Raw genomic sequence first — 8,064 nt, forward strand, 5'->3', positions numbered from 1 at the left:
ATAATTTTCAGATTAACATGGCAGAGGTAGAGCTGCACCTTCGTTAAACGAATAACAGGAAAATTATGTCTTCATATTGCACTATAAAGTCCTGTTTGTGAAAGGGCAATGTGTTAGGAATGTGTTAGCGAACTATCTGTACCTTTTTGTTTTGAATTGCATTGTGTTGAATCAAATCAAAATTAGATGGCACTGCATCATAATAAAGGTGAATCGTATCGCATCGTTAGCTGCTCCATATTTACGTTTTAATGTATCGTATCGTTGGCTATGCATTAAGATGCCAATCACATCTGCCCCAGTAATGGAGATGCGCATGCCTAGTCTGTTTTCCCATACAGAAATCTGATATATGGCCATGTATGATATATATATATATATATATATATATATATATATATATATATATATATATATATATATATATATATACTGTATATAAAATAATAGTTAATATATGTGAACATATATGTACATATTCGAATTTCCATTGGTTGCTTGAGACATACATACATAAAGTATATGTACAAACATGTGGAAAACATTTTATCTAATGTTTCTATACATATGCAGGATACATATACTTTAATATATTGTGTAGCACTATTCATGATACAATAAAGTACAACATAATATATGAGATACCTGATGTTGAGTCTTGGAATTCTTAAGGATACTTCAGGATTTCTGGCAAAAGAGAGTCTTTACGATGGACAACCTGAAGCTCTGCATTTTTTTTTTTGCATTATTAACTTTAAAGAAGAGAGTAAAAGAGGTTGGTGACTGTACCATTAAAAGCAACTAAAATGATTACAATAATTAAACTTTGCTATGGTATGTGATGAATAAAAGGCAACTCATGTTCTTTTATATATTTACTTAAAAAATGCCCTCAGAAGTGAATGCACTGTTTCAGGAGTCATTTAATTCATTTCTCAGTGAACGAAATGACACATGCACGGCAGAGCTGCGGCGTATAGAATATGTAGAAAAAAGCCGTGGTGTTCTCTTAATTAGTCTAACAATGCAGCTCACAGTTTTCTCTCTCTGTCTCTCTGTCACAATCTCCCCCATTATTGCACAGTTGCTCACACACACAAAAAAAGACACAAAACAAACTCGAAAATTAGTTTCCAGTTATTTGATAGATTAGTGAAAAGGCGACGATTTCTTTCCGAAGGTCTCGCTTTGCTCTGTTTTCCAACAGGAATTGAATTGGATCATGAATATGCTTCACATCTGTTAGAGGAAATCTTGTTGAAGTTGGCAGTAGCCTCAGGGGGAAATTCATCACTCTCTGCTTATTGCAAGTACCTGGAATCTATTAGTATTTTAATGTGTAATCAGGATTACATGTTTTGTGCACCATGACCTACCAATTTTAGACTAAAACATAGAACATAGTGTTACATTAATATAGAACATGGTGTTACATGAATATAGAACATGGTGTAACATTAATATAACAAGCTCTGTTTAGACTTGTTGAGTGTTGCACAGGAAAATTTGTCACCTGGTCATGTGGAGATAAAGAGTTTGAACCGCTGTGTGGTACAGTGAAACAATAACGTACTTCTGGTTTCTCTATTCATTTCTATTATTTCTGCTGATTAATGCATATAGTACACAACTTATGTATAAAATCTAATATTACACTGTATATTCCTACAGGTACATTGCATCTTACATCTAAATGCAGGTTGCAGTTATTCTTAAATCTGAACCCTTTAGAAGTTCTTGAAAACACAGATGTTAAAATACCAACAGTTTGAATGTAGTGAAAGAACCAGAAATGCAGTAGCATTTTGTGTAATGTCTAATTGCACTCAATCTTATACTCTCGCTTGTCAATCATAGAAAATCATGCCCATCGCTAAACTCGTGTATGAAGTTTGGATAGCACTTTACACTGAGTGTGTTTAGTGAGAGGTGCCACCTCTGTGACAGTGTGAGCAATGATTTGAGAAAAGATGTGGTTGTCTGGCTGCACATGTCTTAAAAGGAAAAAACATGTGGAAAAGTGGTAACTCAGTGGATAAGGCTCAGGTTTTATGATTAAAAGGTCAGGGTTTAAGCCCCATTATCACCAAGCTGCCACCCTTGGGGCCCTTGAGCAAGGCCCCTAACCATCTGTTGGTGGGTGCTGTATTATGACTGACCCTGTGCTCTGACCCCGACTTCCTAACATCGCTCAGATATGCAAAGAAAGAATTTCACTGTAATGCGACAAGTAAAAGATTACATTTACGTGTTAGTCTTCGTCTCCCCAGTTTTTAGCTTGTTATAACACCCAATTGCTTATTTATCAAATGACATTACTACCAAACCAATGGCAGTCATTAGATCAGTAAGTACAGTATAAAACACTTTCAGGTAAATATTGTTTACTGATCTGTTATCTGATACTACTCTGTATCTATTATGATATTAAGTTGGTGAGCATGTGTATTTGCAGTTAGTAATGTCATGCTTTGTAAAAGTTGATGAAAGGAGACTGTGTGTGACAGTACTGACCTGTGAGTGTGAAGTGGTATCATTATGTCAGAAGTGTCATCAGCAGGTTTAGTGGAGAGCAGATAAAGAGAGCATGCAGATCTTTTACTCTAACTCCCAGCTGCTACTGATAAATAATGTAGAGGACGTAGGAAGACAAAAGCACATCCTTGAAAAAGCAAAGCCCTTCTTTTCTCCTCTGTCCCTGTGACTCATACCAATGAGACATGCCACTGATAAGCAATCAAATAGGCTTTAAGACGGAGGGAACGAAAGTGAAAAAGCAGCGGCAAAAAACAGGTTATTTGGTGTGACATTTTAAACCACAAGGGCTGACGTCCGTATTATTCTCACCTCACAGTATGAGAAATCAACATTGATATTATAGCCATTTCCATAAAGATGGAACTGCAACAAAGTAAATAGATTCTGTTATTACACTACTTGAAGGGCAAAGGGCTAAGGATAATTGATGCTGGCAGTCATTTCCTGTTTAGTGAGAAAGAAAGAAAAGAAAGAAAGAAAGAAAGAAAGAAAGAAAGAAAGAAAGAAAGAAAGAAAGAAAGAAAGAAAGAAAAAAAGAAAGGAAGGAAGGAAGGAAGGAAGGAAGGAAGGAAGGAAAGAAGGAAGGAAGGAAGTAGGTTAGAGTACACCATTTATTTAGCAACTTGAGACTTGAAACTTTGTTTTTACTAATTACATTCAAAAGCAGGAGAGGGTCATATAAACAGGAGAGGGTCCCTTGGCTGTGGAAAACATCCTGCATCATTCCAGTTCTGAAGAAACCATGCCCTGGAGAGTTGAATGACTTCAGGTTAAAGATGCGTGAGGTTAAAGATGCGAAAGGATCTCCCAGTTCCAATGCGCACGCCTTCAGTAGTTGTGAAGATACTCCATATGGGCTAGCTGCTTTGCTGAGACGAAGCCTTCTCAGGTCTCCTCACACCCGGGCTGCTGGGATTGTGGGCGGAGGGACCCACCTGTGCTACATTTGGTTCCAGGAGGGAGAGCAAGAGCAGAAGTGAGGGTGGGGCTGCAGTGTACTGAGGTGTGAATGAGTTGAGGTGGTCAAACCTGTTGTTCAGCAGGTTTGCTCTTCCCACATCTACTTCAACAGTGTCACCCTGCTTCGAGCCGCCTCCAATGATTATCTCCATCCAGTCCCATCCTTTCATCCCTTCATCCCACGTGTGTGTGTGTGTGTGTGTGTGTGTGTGTGTGTGTGTGTGTGTGTGTGTGTGTGTGTGTGTGTGTGTGTGTGTGTGTAAGAAGATGTATTTTCCAGTTAATTATACTTAAACTCTTTGGCACATTGTAATGCTTTAGGATAATTACAATAATGTACTGTAGCATAACTTGCATATTTAGCATTACATTCACTATTTTATAGTGTATGGTGTAACACACTGTCACTGCCTGTATCTATTTCTTTTAAGTGCACCATATGTCTGTATATGTATTAAGATTTACAGCTGAAGTAAGTGTGGGCTAAATTTGATTGGGTTTTTTTTTATTCCTAGTTCATAACTAGTGGTGTGCTTGAATGTTTTTTTCAATAATTTCACATGCATTTTTATGATGTTTGTATCTGCCTGTAATTGTTTTAACACATGTTCAATTTAAATAAAAATGTTAATAGATTAGAATGTAAAATTTAACCAACACCTGCCTGACCAGGCATTTACTCAGGATGAATGACACAATGTGGAAAAGCTCTCCTAATGATTGATGTGTCAAACATCATCATAACTAACAGTCGCATGTAAAACATGTAAAGCTATGGAACCATTGGCAGTAGAATGTGTGTAATGAATAGCTTACTGACTGTAAATGTAAATGACGCATATGTGAGTTGGTACATTTTCAGTCCAACTTTAAGTGCTATTCCTATGAAATGGAAGGAACTAAAAGCATCAGCAATGAAACAGTAGACCATGCAAGCCACTATAACATGACTATTGCACTCTGCACATAGCAAGGTCCATTAAAACATGGTAACTCAAGTGGATCTGAGTTTAACCACAGTAAACACCTTCTAAATCTTTTAGAAAGCTTTTGCAGACGGCTGTTAAGGCTGTTAAGCCGCAAAAGGGTGCAGGTCCACCTTTTTAACCTTAGTTCGAAATGGAATGTCCAACAAAAATGTAGGTCATACTGTAGCTCATCCATATTGCAGTACATTGCCAAAGCTACATAAATATTCAAGGCATGTTTACGCTCATTATGTATGTGTTTTTTTCTTTTGGTTGGTTGATAGGTCACAATCCCAGGGGACTTGAAGGATAGCGTATAGGCGTGCTGGATTAGGTCATGGACACTCCTTTTCTGCAAATAGATTGTGTTAAGTTGCAAGGTCTGTTGTTGGCTGAAATTGCACCCGTTACCCAAATGACTGCTTAAACATTAACAAGAGTGCACTGCTGGGCCGGGTTGCATAAGCCTGCACGATGAGTGCCAGAACCAGCCAATTACAGCAGGAGATTAGTCTAATGGATCCGAGCCACAATATGAGGGTATGTACTGCTCATCGCACCGTAGGGGGAAAAACCATCCTTCCTTGTGCATAATTCCTAGTGCATTAAGATACATGAGCCTGTCAGCAGTAAATCATAGTGGGTGAAATTAATGCATTCTGTAACCATTTTAAATTGTGACTCAATGGAATTTAGTTTGCTGACATCTCTTCATTTTGCTTATTATATCCCTTTACATCAGCAATGTAACAGTGTGAAGTAATAAGTAAATTGCCATTAGGGATACATATAAGAAGAATATGAAACAAATACTATAACTAAGCTGTGCTCATTCGTTAAAACCAAAATTTCGTTCATCTTAAATGTGAGTGAATGGGTTATGATAAAAGGTATTACTTGCTAAAAGTAGTGTTGTTCCTGATTCATTATCCCGCAATCCTGTTGAATTCTTCATTCTGGTTGGTCAGAAGGTGTTGATGAACTCTCTATGACAGCAGTTCTGATTCCAATGCCAAATGCAAGACAAATCCCAGGTTTTCCATAATACACTTGCTATAATACCTTATTTTATAGTAGCAACTCATTCTCTTGTACTTGAATGGTAGACTTTTAATTTAAGACTTGTAATAGATATTTAATTACGGGAGGTTGTTAAATAAAATATAAGCAAGACCAATGACTTGTAACATTCAATAAATACATTTACCCCTACAAGAAAGTCTTCCAGAAAGTATGCTTTAAATTTCTCTGTAATATGGTAAAATAGCAGAAGGTAGTGGGACAATGTGTATACCTGCTATAATGTTAGTTCTAACAGAAACTAACTTCTATCATGGATATTCTACAATGTCAAGTGTACCTCTTTGCCATCGTTTCCTGTCGGAGCAAAACACAACACTGACACTCCACATTTCAGGATGACAAATGGACAGTCTATAAGGCCAAATCTGCAAGCAGGATGGAATACCAGGATGCTATGAAGAATCTTCAAAATCCCTGGCCTTCAAATTCACATTTGGAACAGCTGAATTTGCACATAGTTATATATTGTTTGCATGTAAATCAGTTAGTAATCATAACCCAATTTCATTAAAAGCTTATAAAAAGCTGTTAGTGGTCTCTGAGGTGATAAGATGGAATTATAGAAAGCAAGCAACAGCAGCTTGTGATAATAGATTTTGATGGTGAAAGATGAAATTAATAAAAAAAATAATAATAATTGCTTCACATGAATAAAAGATTTGGAGGATTTCACACCCGACCTATGCTATACTGTAGGCTACTGTTTAGCAAATCTTTAGTCAAGTCAAGTTTATGTCTATAGCTCTTTTACAACAGACATTGTCTTAAAGCAGCTTCACAGAATATAACAGTTAAGGTGAACAATGTGTGTTTATCCCTGATGAGCAGCCATGACGACTGTGGCAAGAAAAAACTCCCTTAGATTTTACGAGGAAGAAACCTTGAAAGGAACCAGACTCAAAAGCGGAACCCATCCTCATTTGGGTGATATCAAGACTGTAATTATAAATATTTAAACAATACAGAACACTGGAGAGTGAGAACTAACACGAGCACTTGAATGTGTGATTATAAGTAATGTTGTAGCTGCTGTTCATAATATTAACAAGCACAAGTTAATAATGTGCATGTGATCAGATGTTCTGGAGCACAAGGTTATGATATGTGATGTGTGTTATGTGTAGGCTTTGCTAAAAAGATATTTCTTTAATCCGCACTTAAACTGGGAGAGTGTGTCTGAGCCCTGAACACTGTCATGAAGAGTATTCCAAAGTTTAGGGGCTAAATGTGAGAATGTTCTACCACCTACAGTGGACTTTGCTATTCTAGGAACTTCCAGAAGTCCGGAGTTTTGAAATCTCAAGGAGCTTGACGGATTGTAGCGTGTTAGAAGACTGGATAGAAACATAGGAGCTAAAGGGCTTTGTAGGTAAGTAGCAGTACAGGTAGTCGTCGACTTACGACCACGATTGGGACCGACAGACCGGTCGTAACACGATTTGGTAATAAGTAGAGTAGGCTATATGTACAGTACTGTGAAATGATGCCGGAAGCTGGTACGCACTGTCGTACACCGCAGCTAGCGATTGTGGTCGTAAAGTCGATAGGTCGTAAGTCGACGACTACCTGTAGTTTGTAGTCGTTTCAAAATTTAACAGGTAGCCAATGTAGGGATGAGAAGATTGGGGTTATATGGTCATATTTTCTCGACCTTGTGAGAATTCTGGCTGCTGCATTCTGGGTTACAAACTGTAGCTTGTTAATGAATTAGCCAAGTTAAAAGTGAAAAGAAAGCCAGTTGAGAGTTAACAACAAACAGTACAGTCATATATGATCTTCTGACATGATTTTCTGTTGACCATGGTTGTAAAAAATGATTATTTGATGTACTTAGCCTTTTTTTCAGCTCAAAACAGCTCTGCCATTTTTCTCTAATTTCTCTCATTAACAATCTGTTTTTACATGCAGGAGTAAATTTTTTTGTTTCTTTACACTGTAATGTATAATGTCTATATACTGTTGTGCATGCCAATCCAAGCACAGCAGTTTCTAAAATACTTAGCTGATTCATTGGCACCAACATCCATGCCATGGATAAGTCAAGTCAAGCCAAGTCAATATTAAATGCTCTAGACCTATATCCAGGGGCGTATAGAGTACCTAAAAATCATACTTGAGTAAAAGTATACGTAGAAACCTTACTGCAAACGTACTCAATTACAAGTTAAAAGTCACCAATTCCAGTATGACCTAAGTAAAAGTCTTTAAATATCAGATTTGAACAGTACTTGAGTTTTTACCTCATATTGAACAGAAGCTTAAAGATGCTCTAGCCCTCAACGCCAAGACACATGTTTGTGAAAAGACAAAAACAGTTGGTTTGTCAGGTTATATTTAGTAAAATACAAATCAAATTGTACACCACAACATTGCATTAACCCAGTGGTTCTTAACCTGGGTTCGATCGAACCCCAGGGGTTCGGTGAGTCAGTCTCAGGGGTTCGGCGGAGGTCAAGACACACACCCGACTCATATGATTGTGATGACACGCCCCGCTTAAGAAGGTTTCGGTGGA

Source organism: Silurus aristotelis (assembly GCF_946808225.1).
Source record: "Silurus aristotelis genome assembly, chromosome: 10".
In the NCBI taxonomy this organism is placed as follows: domain Eukaryota; kingdom Metazoa; phylum Chordata; class Actinopteri; order Siluriformes; family Siluridae; genus Silurus; species Silurus aristotelis.